General features: G+C 42.7%; 1 protein-coding gene across 1 annotated transcript in view; it reads right to left on the reverse strand.

Moving 5' to 3' along the window:
* OTUD7A (OTU deubiquitinase 7A) overlaps positions 1-15,202 on the reverse strand; it is a 353,497-nt gene that overhangs the window by 204,290 nt on the left and 134,005 nt on the right. Inside the window, exon 3 of the mRNA XM_069765825.1 lies at positions 13,120-13,204. The gene's annotated coding sequence lies outside the window, so the exon portion shown is untranslated. The remainder of the gene's footprint in view (positions 1-13,119; positions 13,205-15,202) is intronic.

Here is a 15,202-nt window from a genome sequence, read left to right on the forward strand (position 1 = left end):
TTATGTGCTGCTGCATCCTGCGTCCCCATACTGTTATGTGCTGCTCCATCCTGCGTCCCCATACTGTTATGTGCTGCTCCATCCTGCGTCCCCATCCTTATGTGCTGCTCCATCCTGCGTCCCCATCCTTATGTGCTGCTCCATCCTGCGTCCCCATCCTTATGTGCTGCTCCATCCTGCGTCCCCATCCTTATGTGCTGCTCCATCCTGCGTCCCCATCCTTATGTGCTGCTCCATCCTGCGTCCCCATCCTTATGTCCTGCTCCATCCTGCGTCCCCATCCTTATGTCCTGCTCCATCCTGCATCCCCATCCTTATGTCCTGCTCCATCCTGCGTCCCCATCCTTATGTCCTGCTCCATCCTGCGTCCCCATCCTTATGTCCTGCTCCATCCTGCGTCCCCATCCTTATGTGCTGCTCCATCCTGCGTCCCCATCCTTATGTGCTGCTCCATCCTGCGTCCCCATCCTTATGTGCTGCTCCATCCTGCGTCCCCATCCTTATGTGCTGCTCCATCCTGCGTCCCCATACTGCCTCTGACCCGCTCGGCGCCGAGTGCTGGGGGGCCTGAGCAGGCGGGGACACCGGCGCGCTGTGGGGGTCAGGTGCCGGTATCGCCGCCAGCTCAGGCCCCCCCAGCACTTACTATACTCACCTGTCCGGCGTTCCATCGCTGAGTGCCGCCATCTTCCCGGTCTCCTGGCCGTGACTGTTCAGTCAGAGGGCGGCGCCGGCACGCATTAAGCGCGTCATCGCGCCCTCTGAACTGAAGGCCACAGACCGAAGACCGGGAAGATGGCGCCGCTCAGCGATGGAACGGGGACAGGTGAATATAGGCAAATACTCACCCTCCTGGCGGTCCCTGCTTCTGCGGTGGAGATCGCGGTGTGTGTTCAGTGTGAACGCACACCGCGATCTCCCGGGAGCGTCGCTCTGTGAGGCCCAGACTGCGCCGGCGCTTGCGCAGTCTATAGAGGCTTCGGACAGAGTGACGCTCCCAGCGTTATATTATAGATATATATATATATATATATACTAGCTGAAGAGCCCGGCGTTGCCTGGGCATAGTAAATATCTGTGGTTAGTTATAGCACCTCACTTCTCTTATTTTCCCATCACGCCTCTCATTTTCCCAATCACATCTTTCATTTTCAACCTCACATCTGTCATTTTCTGATCACTCCACTATTTTTCCTCACTCCTCTCATTTTGCACTCACACCTTTTCATTTTCACCTCACACCTCTCATTTTCACCTCATCACCTCAGTATATACATGTTTGTCATCTCCCTTATATATAGTATACATCTGTATGTATGTATGAAATTCATGGAGGGAAAAATGGTAACAAAATTCTCATTGGGGTCTGTTACATGAATGTATGTATGTATGAAATTCATGGAGGGAAAAATGGTAACAAAATTCTCATTGGGGTCTGTTACAAACCCCCAAATATAACAGAAAGCATGGAAAGTCTACTTCTAAAGCAGATAGATGAAGCTGCAACCCATAATGAGGTCCTGGTTATGGGGGACTTTAACCACCCTGATATTAACTGGGAAACAGAAACCTGTGAAACCCATAAAGGCAACAGGTTTCTGCTAATAACCAAGAAAAATTATCTTTCACAATTGGTGCAGAATCCAACCAGAGGAGCAGCACTTTTAGACCTAATACTATCTAATAGACCTGACAGAATAACAAATCTGCAGGTGGTTGGGCATTTAGGAAATGGCGACCACAATATTGTGCAGTTTCACCTGTCTTTCACTAGGGGGACTTGTCAGGGAGTCACAAAAACATTGAACTTTAGGAAGGCAAAGTTTGAACAGCTTAGAGATGCCCTTAATCTGGTAGACTGGGACAATATCCTCAGAAATGAGAATACAGATAATAAATGGGAAATGTTTAAGAACATCCTAAATAGGCAGTGTAAGCGGTTTATACCTTGTGGGAATAAAAGGACTAGAAATAGGAAAAACCCAATGTGGCTAAACAAAGAAGTAAGACAGGCAATTAACAGTAAAAAGAAAGCATTTGCACTACTAAAGCAGGATGGCACCATTGAAGCTCTAAAAAACTATAGGGAGAAAAATACTTTATCTAAAAAACTAATTAAAGCTGCCAAAAAGGAAACAGAGAAGCACATTGCTAAGGAGAGTAAAACTAATCCCAAACTGTTCTTCAACTATATCAATAGTAAAAGAATAAAAACTGAAAATGTAGGCCCCTTAAAAAATAGTGAGGAAAGAATGGTTGTAGATGACGAGGAAAAAGCTAACATATTAAACACCTTTTTCTCCACGGTATTCACGGTGGAAAATGAAATGCTAGGTGAAATCCCAAGAAACAATGAAAACCCTATATTAAGGGTCACCAATCTAACCCAAGAAGAGGTGCGAAACCGGCTAAATAAGATTAAAATAGATAAATCTCCGGGTCCGGATGGCATACACCCACGAGTACTAAGAGAACTAAGTAATGTAATAGATAAACCATTATTTCTTATTTTTAGGGACTCTATAGCGACAGGGTCTGTTCCGCAGGACTGGCGCATAGCAAATGTGGTGCCAATATTCAAAAAGGGCTCTAAAAGTGAACCTGGAAATTATAGGCCAGTAAGTCTAACCTCTATTGTTGGTAAAATATTTGAAGGGTTTCTGAGGGATGTTATTCTGGATTATCTCAATGAGAATAACTGTTTAACTCCATATCAGCATGGGTTTATGAGAAATCGCTCCTGTCAAACCAATCTAATCAGTTTTTATGAAGAGGTAAGCTATAGACTGGACCACGGTGAGTCATTGGACGTGGTATATCTCGATTTTTCCAAAGCGTTTGATACCGTGCCGCACAAGAGGTTGGTACACAAAATGAGAATGCTTGGTCTGGGGGAAAATGTGTGTAAATGGGTTAGTAACTGGCTTAGTGATAGAAAGCAGAGGGTGGTTATAAATGGTATAGTCTCTAACTGGGTCGCTGTGACCAGTGGGGTACCGCAGGGGTCAGTATTGGGACCTGTTCTCTTCAACATATTCATTAATGATCTGGTAGAAGGTTTACACAGTAAAATATCGATATTTGCAGATGATACAAAACTATGTAAAGCAGTTAATACAAGAGAAGATAGTATTCTGCTACAGATGGATCTGGATAAGTTGGAAACTTGGGCTGAAAGGTGGCAGATGAGGTTTAATAATGATAAATGTAAGGTTATACACATGGGAAGAGGGAATCAATATCACCATTACACACTGAACGGGAAACCACTGGGTAAATCTGACAGGGAGAAGGACTTGGGGATCCTAGTTAATGATAAACTTACCTGGAGCAGCCAGTGCCAGGCAGCAGCTGCCAAGGCAAACAGGATCATGGGGTGCATTAAAAGAGGTCTGGATACACATGATGAGAGCATTATACTGCCTCTGTACAAATCCCTAGTTAGACCGCACATGGAGTACTGTGTCCAGTTTTGGGCACCGGTGCTCAGGAAGGATATAATGGAACTAGAGAGAGTACAAAGGAGGGCAACAAAATTAATAAAGGGGATGGGAGAACTACAATACCCAGATAGATTAGCGAAATTAGGATTATTTAGTCTAGAAAAAAGACGACTGAGGGGCGATCTAATAACCATGTATAAGTATATAAGGGGACAATACAAATATCTCGCTGAGGATCTGTTTATACCAAGGAAGGTGACGGGCACAAGGGGGCATTCTTTGCGTCTGGAGGAGAGAAGGTTTTTCCACCAACATAGAAGAGGATTCTTTACTGTTAGGGCAGTGAGAATCTGGAATTGCTTGCCTGAGGAGGTGGTGATGGAGAACTCAGTCGAGGGGTTCAAGAGAGGCCTGGATGTCTTCCTGGAGCAGAACAATATTGTATCATACAATTATTAGGTTCTGTAGAAGGACGTAGATCTGGGTATTTATTATGATGGAATATAGGCTGAACTGGATGGACAAATGTCTTTTTTCGGCCTTACTAACTATGTTACTATGTTACTATGTTATGTCATCTCCTGTATATAGTATATAGCTGTATGTCATCTCCCCTGTATATAGTATATACCTGCTGTGTGTCATCTCCCCTATATATAGTATATACCTGAATGTCATCTCCTCCTGTATATAGTATATACTTGTGTGTCATCTCCCCTGTAGATAGTATATATCTGTGTGTCATCTCCTCCTGTGTATAGTATATACCTGCATGTCATCTTCTATATATAGCATATACCTGTATGTCATCTCCTCCTGTATATAGTATATACCTGTATGTCATCTCCTCCTGTATATATATGTACCTGTATGTCATCTCCTCCTCTATATAGTATATACCTGTGTGTCATCTCTCCTGAATATAGTATATATCTCTGTGTCATCTCCCCTGTATATAGTATATACCTGTGTGTCATCTCTTCTGAATACAGTATATATCTGTGTGTCATCTCCTCCTCTATATAGTATATACCTGTGTGTCATCTTCTCCTGTATATAGTATATACCTGTGTGTCATCTTCTCCTGTATATAGTATATAGCTGTATGTCATCTCCCCTGTATATAGTATATACCTGCTGTGTGTCATCTCCCCTATATATAGTATATACCTGAATGTCATCTCCTTCTATATATAGTATATACCTGTATGTCATCTCCTCCTGTATATAGTATATACCTGTGTGTCATTTCCCCTGTATATAGTATATATCTGAGTGTCATCTCCTCCTGCATATAGTATATACCTGCATGTCATCTTCTATATATAGCATATACCTGTATGTCATCTCCTCCTGTATATAGTATATACCTGTGTGTCATCTCCCCTGTATATAGTATATATCTGAGTGTCATCTCCTCCTGCATATAGTATATACCTGCATGTCATCTTCTATATATAGCATATACCTGTATGTCATCTCCTCCTGTATATAGTATATACCTGTATGTCATCTCCTCCTGTATATACATGTACCTATATGTCATCTCCTCCTCTATATAGTATATACCTGTGTGTCATCTCTCCTGTATATAGTATATATCTGTGTGTCATCTCCCCTGTATATAGTATATACCTGTGTGTCATAGTAACATAGTAACATAGTTAGTAAGGCCGAAAAAAGACATTTGTCCATCCAGTTCAGCCTATATTCCGTCATAATAAATCCCCAGATCTACGTCCTTTTACAGAACCTAATAATTGTATGATACAATATTGTTCTGCTCCAGGAAGACATCCAGGCCTCTCTTGAACCCCTCGACTGAGTTCGCCATCACCACCTCCTCAGGCAAGCAATTCCAGATTCTCACTGCCCTAACAGTAAAGAATCCTCTTCTATGTTGGTGGAAAAACCTTCTCTCCTCCAGACGCAAAGAATGCCCCCTTGTGCCCGTCACCTTCCTTGGTATAAACAGATCCTCAGCGAGATATTTGTATTGTCCCCTTATATACTTATACATGGTTATTAGATCGCCCCTCAGTCGTCTTTTTTCTAGACTAAATAATCCTAATTTCGCTAATCTATCTGGGTATTGTAGTTCTCCCATCCCCTTTATTAATTTTGTTGCCCTCCTTTGTACTCTCTCTAGTTCCATTATATCCTTCCTGAGCACCGGTGCCCAAAACTGGACACAGTACTCCATGTGCGGTCTAACTAGGGATTTGTACAGAGGCAGTATAATGCTCTCATCATGTGTATCCAGACCTCTTTTAATGCACCCCATGATCCTGTTTGCCTTGGCAGCTGCTGCCTGGCACTGGCTGCTCCAGGTAAGTTTATCATTAACTAGGATCCCCAAGTCCTTCTCCCTGTCAGATTTACCCAGTGGTTTCCCGTTCAGTGTGTAATGGTGATATTGATTCCTTCTTCCCATGTGTATAACCTTACATTTATCATTGTTAAACCTCATCTGCCACCTTTCAGCCCAAGTTTCCAACTTATCCAGATCCATCTGTAGCAGAATACTATCTTCTCTTGTATTAACTGCTTTACATAGTTTTGTATCATCTGCAAATATCGATATTTTACTGTGTAAACCTTCTACCAGATCATTAATGAATATGTTGAAGAGAACAGGTCCCAATACTGACCCCTGCGGTACCCCACTGGTCACAGCGACCCAGTTAGAGACTATACCATTTATAACCACCCTCTGCTTTCTATCACTAAGCCAGTTATAAACCATTTACACACATTTTCCCCCAGACCAAGCATTCTCATTTTGTGTACCAACCTCTTGTGCGGCACGATATCAAACGCTTTGGAAAAATCGAGATATACCACGTCCAATGACTCACCGTGGTCCAGCCTATAGCTTACCTCTTCATAAAAACTGATTAGATTGGTTTGACAGGAGCGATTTCTCATAAACCCATGCTGATATGGAGTTAAACAGTTATTCTCATTGAGATAATCCAGAATAACATCCCTCAGAAACCCTTCAAATATTTTACCAACAATAGAGGTTAGACTTACTGGCCTATAATTTCCAGGTTCACTTTTAGAGCCCTTTTTGAATATTGGCACCACATTTGCTATGCGCCAGTCCTGCGGAACAGACCCTGTCGCTATAGAGTCCCTAAAAATAAGAAATAATGGTTTATCTATTACATTACTTAGTTCCCTTAGTACTCGTGGGTGTATGCCATCCGGACCCGGAGATTTATCTATTTTAATCTTATTTAGCCGGTTTCGCACCTCTTCTTGGGTTAGATTGGTGACCCTTAATATAGGGTTTTCATTGTTTCTTGGGATTTCACCTAGCATTTCATTTTCCACCGTGAATACCGTGGAGAAGAAGGTGTTTAATATGTTAGCTTTTTCCTCGTCATCTACAACCATTCTTTCCTCACTATTTTTTAAGGGGCCTACATTTTCAGTTTTTATTCTTTTACTATTGATATAGTTGAAGAACAGTTTGGGATTAGTTTTACTCTCCTTAGCAATGTGCTTCTCTGTTTCCTTTTTGGCAGCTTTAATTAGTTTTTTAGATAAAGTATTTTTCTCCCTATAGTTTTTTAGAGCTTCAATGGTGCCATCCTGCTTTAGTAGTGCAAATGCTTTCTTTTTACTGTTAATTGCCTGTCTTACTTCTTTGTTTAGCCACATTGGGTTTTTCCTATTTCTAGTCCTTTTATTCCCACAAGGTATAAACCGCTTACACTGCCTATTTAGGATGTTCTTAAACATTTCCCATTTATTATCTGTATTCTCATTTCTGAGGATATTGTCCCAGTCTACCAGATTAAGGGCATCTCTAAGCTGTTCAAACTTTGCCTTCCTAAAGTTCAATGTTTTTGTGACTCCCTGACAAGTCCCCCTAGTCCCCCTAGTGTCATCTCCTCCTGTATTAGACCTCGTTCACACGTTATTTGCTCAGTATTTTTACCTCAGTATTTGTAAGCTAAATTGGCAGCCTGATAAATCCCCAGCCAACAGGAAGCCCTCCCCCTGCCAGTATATATTAGCTCACACATACACATAATAGACAGGTCATGTGACTGACAGCTGCCGTATTTCCTATATGGTGCAATTGTTGTAGTTTGTCTGCTTATTAATCAGATTTTTATTTTTGAAGGATAATACCAGACTTGTGTGTGTTTTAGGGCGAGTTTCGTTTGTCAAGTTGTGTGTGTTGAGTTGCGTGTGGCGACATGCATGTAGCGACTTTTGTGAGATGAGTTTTGTGTAGCAACATGCGTGTAGCAACTTTTTGTGTATCGAGTTGCATGTGACAGGTTAGTGTAGCAAGTTGTGTGCAGCAAGTTTTGCGCATGGCGAGTTTTGCGCGTTGCGAGTATTATGTGTGGTGCCTTTTGAGTATGTGCAAGTTTTGTGTGAGGCAACTTTTGCATGTGTTGCAACTTTTGTGCATGTGGCAATTTTTCCGCGTGTGCAAGTTTTGCATGTGGCGAGTTTTTCATGAGGAGAATTTTGCACTTGTGGCGAGTTTTGCAAGAGCCTAGTTTTTGCATGTGGCGAGTTCTGCGCGTGGCGAGTTTTGAGTGGCGACTTTTGTGTTTTGACTTTTATGTGGCGAGGTTGGTGTATTTGTGGTGAAATGTGTGCTGAGGGTAATATGTGTTCAAGCACGTGGTAGTGTGTGGCGCATTTTGTGTGTGTTCATATCCCCGTGTGTGGTGAGTATCCCATGTCGAGGCCCCACCTTAGCAACTGTACGGTATATACTCTTTGGCGCCATCGCTCTCATTCTTTAAGTCCCCCTTGTTCACATCTGGCAGCTGTCAATTTGCCTCCAACACTTTTCCTTTCATTTTTTCCGATTATGTAGATAGGGGCAAAATTGTTTGGTGAATTGGAAAGGGCGGGGTTAAAATTTCACCTCACAACATAGCCTATGACGCTCTCGGGGTCCAGACGTGTGACTGTGCAAAATTTTGTGGCTGTAGCTGCGACGCTTCCAACACTTTTCCTTTCACTTTTTCCCCATTATGTAGATAGGGGCAAAATTGTTTGGTGAATTGGAACGTGCGGGGTTAAAATTTCGCCTCACAATATAGCCTATGACGCTCTCGGGGTCCAGACGTGTGACTGTGCAAAATTTTGTGGCTGTAGCTGCGACGGTGCAGATGCCAATCCCGGACATACACACACACACATTCAGCTTTATATAGTATATATATATATACATATATACATATATACATACACACACACATACATACATACACACGTATATACATATATGTGTATATATATTACAAAGTCTCCTTTATTTTGTATATTGCCATCCCTTATTATACAGTGCCTTCTTTTGTTATGTACAGCATATGTTGTGTTTTCGTGCAGATGCCGCACCATCAAAATGACGCATGCGGCGGCATCCGCATACAGTGGCATGGCCTATGTACCCAATGTTAGATAGGGTGCGCACGTCGCATGCAGCCGTAGGCGGAGCTGAACGAAGAGGTGCGGCAGTGGGCGGGGCTTCACAGAGGAAGTCCGCATCCCTCCGCAGCCCGGATAAACGCTAGTGTGAAACTAGCCTAATGGAGGAGCTGATAGACTGGTCGTCTGGTCACCGCCTCCTCCATCAGCAGTCATTTTATATCTAACAAGAGAGGGGTCTATGTTATTCACTATGCTGTGAATAACAAAAATAAGACTACACTCAGTATGTAAGAGACAGCACTGTACATAACAGCAGAGGAAGCTATATAATAAGGGACGGCATTATATATAACTAGAGAGGATGGTTTTTGTATTTGTGTTTTAAATGCTTTTAACTTTTGTATGAGGTTTTTGTATATACCAATAAAATTTGTTAATGTCTTTTGGTGATCCTTGCTGATTTGCATGTCCTCTTTTTCTTGTTCATTAATTGGCTAGTTTCCATGACATGCTGCGGGTGGATCCCACATCAAATAAATTTGATAGTGCCCTCCTATTAGTGTGTTTGATAGAGAGGTATGCAATAAGGGAAGTTGTCATACATAACAAAAGCGGAAACTATGTAACTAAGCATGGTGTTATGCATAATAAGTACGCTATATACTAAGGGACTGTGTTAGACATAACAAGTGAATACACTATATACTAAGGGACTGTGCTATACATAATAAATGAATACACTATATACTAAGGGGCTGTGATATGTATAAGTCAGTACACTATATACTAAGACATTACCTCCCGCTCCTAAATCCATTATAAACCCCCTTCCTCCCATCCCAATCCCCCCACACCCTCATTGTCCTCCTCCCCTCGCATCCCATAACTGTCTTCTCCACCACTCCCATCATTGCCCTCTTCACCACCTCTATTATTGCCTTCTCCCCCACCACCTCCATCATTGCCCATTCTACCACTTCCATCATTTCCTCCTCCTCACCACCCCCATTAGTGCCCTTTCAACAACCCCCATCATTGTCCTTTCCACTACCTCAATCATTTCTTTCTTCCCCATCATTGCCTTCTCTCCATCACCTCCATTATTGCCCTCTCCTCCAACTACACACAGTCACACACAGCACCATTCACCTCTCTGCACGTTCCCCCACAGCACTACGCACGCACGCACACACACCACCACTCATCATCATCATACACCCACTTCTCACCTCTCCGCACTGTCCCGCAGCATCACCATCGCCGGCAGCCTCCTCTCTCTGGCACAGCGCGGTGCTGAATGATAATGTCATCCAGCTGCGCTGCTGACTGCTGTGTGAGACAGGAAGCACGGGCAGGAAGCAGGACGGATTGCTGCAGCTCTGCTTCACTGCCATTTTCTCTTGTAGGCAGCGGAGCTGCAGGATCTCTCCCTGCCCGTCGCACATGAGGGCAATCTGGCCAGGGGCCCCCCCAGAGCCCTGGGGCCAGATAAACAAACCAGATTACCCTCAGTATTAGCTGTCCTGCAGGAGCCCCCCTCAACCTCCGTGCCCCGATGCAGCCCCATTGGCTGCACATGCGGTATATCCGCCCCTGCTTTTGTTAGTTCTCCAAGGTGTTTGGAACAAACCCTCTGATGATATACTTCAAAAATGTTGTGCAATTGTACCTAGAAGAATTGGTGCTGTTTTGATGGCAGAGTGGACACACCAAATATTGATTTGATCTAATTTCTTTTCATACACTTTGCATTTTGTTAGTTGATAAAAAATAAATTTACACTTCTATTCTTGAAAGTATTCTTACTCTCTAGAATTTTTTTGCACCTGCCTAATACAGATGCACAGTACTTGCTCGCTCTCCTTCTCATATTATAAATTATATTATGTACAATATACATACATATATACACACACAGTGGGGAAAATAAGTATTGGATACACTGTAGATTTTGCAAGCTTTCCTAACTACAAAGAATGGAGAGGTCTGTATTTTTTATCCTATGTACACTTCAACTCAGAGAAAGAATCTTTAAAAAAAAAAAAAAAAAAAAACAGAAAAAAACAGAAAATTACATTGTATGATTTTTAAATAATTAAGTTGCATTTTATTGCATGAAATAAGTATTTGAATACGAATTCTGGCTCTCAAAGACCTGTTAGCTGTCCTTTAAGAAGACCTCCTAATTTGCACTCGTTAGCTGTATTGACTGCACCAGCTTGAACTCATTACCTGTATAAAAGACACCTGTCCACGCACCAATCACACTGCAACCTCTCCACCATGATCAAGACCAAAAAGCTTCCTAAGGACACCAGGGACAAAATTGTAGACCTAATACAAAGCACTGATGGGCTACAGGACAATGGCCAAGCAGCTTGGTTAGAAGGCAACAGCTGTTGACATAATTATTAGCAAATGGAAGCAACAAAAGAGGACTATCAATCTTACTTGGTCTGGGGCTCCATGCAAGTTCTCACCTTATGGAGCAAGGATGATTCTGAGAAAGGTCAGGAATCAGCCTAGAACTAAAATCCTGCAGGGCACACAAGGTCCCCTTGCTGACGCCAGCACATGTCCACGCCCAATTGAAGTTCCCCAATGACCATCTGGATGATCCAGAGGAGGTATAGGAGAAGGTCATGTGGTCAGATGAGACCAAAATAGAACTTTCTGGTATCGGCTCCACTCGCAGTGTTTGGAGGAAGAAGGAGGATGAGTACAACCCCAAGAACACCATCTAAACCGTGAAGAATGGTGGGGGGTGGGACATCAAACGTTCGGGGTGCTTTTCTGCAAAGGGAACAGGATGTCTGCATCATATTGAGGTGAGGATGGATAGGGTCATGTATCGTACAATTTTGGCCAACAACCTCCTTTCCGCCATAAGACAATTGAAGATGCGTCATGGCTTGGTCTTCCAGCAAAACACACAGCCAGGGAACTTAAGGAGTGGCTCTGTTTGAAGCATTTCAAGGTCCTGTAGTGGCCTAGCCAGTCTTCAGACCTGAACTCAATAGAAAATCTTTGGAGTTGAAACTCAATATTGCCCAGTGATAGCCCCAAAACCTGAAACATCTGGAGATCTGTATAGAGAAGCGGGCCATTATCCCTTCTGCAGTGTGTGCAAACTTGGTCAAGAACTACAGGAAACGTCTGTCCTCTGTAATTGCAAATAAATGTTTCTGTAACAAATAATAAGTTCTGTTTTTCTACTGCATCGAATACTTCTTTCATGCAATAAAATGCAAGTTCAATATGTAAAAATCATACAATGTGACTTTCTGGATTTTTTGTTTTTTTACACTCTCACAGTGTACCAACGATAAAAATCACACACCTCTCCTTTCTTTGTAGATGGAAAAACAGTGCTAGGCAGCCGTTTAGAAGAATACACGGCTGCTGTTTTTTTTAGCACAAGGTTAGAGGAGGTTGGGTTTTTATGAAGCTGGGACACTTGCATCACTTGTCCTTTCCTAACGATGATCTTGAACAAGCCATTACCCTAACAGGCTGATTAAACTCTGAATCCTCGGTCAAATTTATCTGAACACACAAATCTCCAAAAGGTGCCCAAAATTGCATCGCCCCATTTTCCTTTTTGGAGTTTTTAAAGTTAAAAAGAAAATATATTTTTTTGGCTAAAATTCAAAGGAAATGTCTGATCTTTAACTTTCGTCCTTTTAGAGATGATTTCAGTTTCAACTTGCTTAACTGAACACAATAATATTAGTTTTGACCAGGGGTGCCCAAACTTTTACTTTCCACTGTATATATGCACACATACGGATATACACAGTGTGTACCTCATACTCTGTTTGCTACTGGAAACTGGAAATTATTTTTGTAGGTTTTTTTGTATCACATGATGTCAAATCAAAATATCCAAAGACACCTATAATATGCTAAATCTTTCTACTGAGGTCGATCTACTGAGGTCGATCTATTCAGCGCCTCTCCGGGTCTTTAACAGTCTTTTCATACATACCTATTATTCTAGCCCAGTTAAGTACATGAATAGGCTTGCAGAGCTCTTTTCAACATTTGGTAAACTGGTGCCAATCTGTCCGCCCCACAAGAACCCTCAGACAATGAGCTCTTTAAGAGGCCAGGAAGGTCACACGTTAAAATAAACAGCATTTTGTTTCCCTTTCAGCCACAGCATACAGAACACATGTTCAGCAATTGACGGAAAAGTTGAAAACATTCATAATCATATTTATGACATGAAGCATGAAGTGTTGCTGCCCATTTTTATATTCACCTTGTAGACCAATTAAAAATGCAGATTAGTTAAGTCGGCCAAAAACGCTGGGTGGGCTTAATCTGTGTGCCATGTCTTCTGAGACCTAAAGTTGTAAAGAAGATAAAGGTCAGAAACCGTTCTGAAATGTAAAATTACCAAATGTCAAACATATGGCTGAGCGGAAGACTGTATTAGGCTATGTGCACACTTTCAGGATTTCTTGCAGAAATTTCCTGAGCAAAACCGGACATTTTCTGCAAGAAATCCGCATGCGTTTATTTTCGCGTTTTTTTTTCCGGAGATTTCCCAATGCAATGATATAGTGGGAAATCCGCAAAAAATCCGCAAAATTAATGAACATGCTGCGTTTTTTACCGCAATACTTTTTTCGCGGAACAAAACGCTTCATGTGCACAAAAATGCATTCTAAATGATGGGAGGCATGATGTATGCATTTTTTATGCCCCCGGAAGAAGGATAGGCGAAACACGTGTCGGGGTGAGACACAGCCGAGCGGACACGTTATCCAGGTATTCATTAAAAATATGCACTCTTAGGCAATAGAAAAAGCACTAGGCCCTTTATTAAGGAGTCTAATTAGGTGCACTCTTGATATGGGTAGAACAACCAGTATAGGACCAGTATTAGGGCTTGTTTCCATTTACGAGAAACACGTCTGTATCTCGCATGTGAAAACCCAGCTCTGGCGCCGGCACTTGGGAGCGGAGCGTGCAGCTCCATGTGTTGCTATGCGGCTGCACGCTCCGCTCCACAGTGCTGGCGCCAGAGCTTTGTTTTCACATGCGAGACACGGACGTGTTTCTCGCAAAAAAAAACAAGCCCTTATACATGTGATATGAGTAAATCCAATATACATAATGGTTGTTTGGTCTCTTTTCCACATGAAGATTGTTGAATACTTTAGGATCTTTTGGTGTATTAGCTTGTGCTGATCTTCTAGCTTGGCTTGAGGCATCCAGAATATACTTGTTCAATATTTTATATTTTACCGTATATACTCGAGTATAAGCCGACCCGAGTATAAGCCGACCTCCCTAAATTTTGCCACAAAAAAAACTGGGAAAACTTAATGACTTGAGTATAAGCCTAGGGTGGGAAGTGCAGCAGCTACCAGTAAATGTCAAAAGTTAAAATAGATACCAATAAAAGTAAAATTAATTGAGACATCAGTAGGTTAAGTGTTTTTGAATATTAATATTGAATCAGGAGCCCCATATAATGCTCCATAAAGTTTATGATGGCCCCATAAGATGCTCCATATTAAAATATGCCCCATATAATCCTGCATAAATTTTAATAATGGCCCCATAAGACGCTCCATACAGACACTTGCCCCCATATAGTGCTACACAAACGTTATGTCTCCATACAGATACTTGCCCCATATAGTGCTGCACAAACTTTGATTATGGCCCCATACAGACACTTTCCCCATATAGTGCTGCACAAACGTTATGACCCCATAAGATGCTCCATACAGACACTTGCCCCATTTGGTTTTGCTGCGATAGAAAAAAAAAAGAATAATAATCACATACTCACCTCTCAGGCCCCCGACACTTTCAATATTCACCTGAGTTCGTTCCGCTGCCGCTCCGTCTTTAGCGTCTTCTGCACGGACGTTCAGGCAGAGGGCGCGCACTATCCACGTCATTGCGCCCTCTGACCTGAGCATCACTGCAGAAGACGCTGAAGACGGAGCAACGCCTGGAACGAAGAGCAGGTGAATATCGCGCAGCGCTCCCCTCCCCGTTATACTCACCTGCTCCTGGCGCGGTCCCTGCAGGTCCCTGTTTCCTGGTGCTGCAGCTTCTTCCTGTACTGAGTGGTCACCATTACCGCTCATTACAGTAATGAATATGCGGCTCCACCACCATGGGAGGTGGAGCAGCATATTCATTACTGTAATGAGCGGTACCATGTGACCACTCTGTACAGAAAGAAGTTGGGGCGCCAGGAAGCAGAGACCTGCAGGGACCGTGCCAGGAGTAGGTGAGTATAATTAGACATCCCCCGCTCCCCCTCCCCTGCCGGGTATGACTCGAGCATAAGCCGAGAGGGGGACTTTCAGCCCCCAAAA

The sequence above is a fragment of the Ranitomeya imitator genome, chromosome 4 (assembly GCF_032444005.1).
Source record: "Ranitomeya imitator isolate aRanImi1 chromosome 4, aRanImi1.pri, whole genome shotgun sequence".
NCBI lineage: Eukaryota > Metazoa > Chordata > Amphibia > Anura > Dendrobatidae > Ranitomeya > Ranitomeya imitator.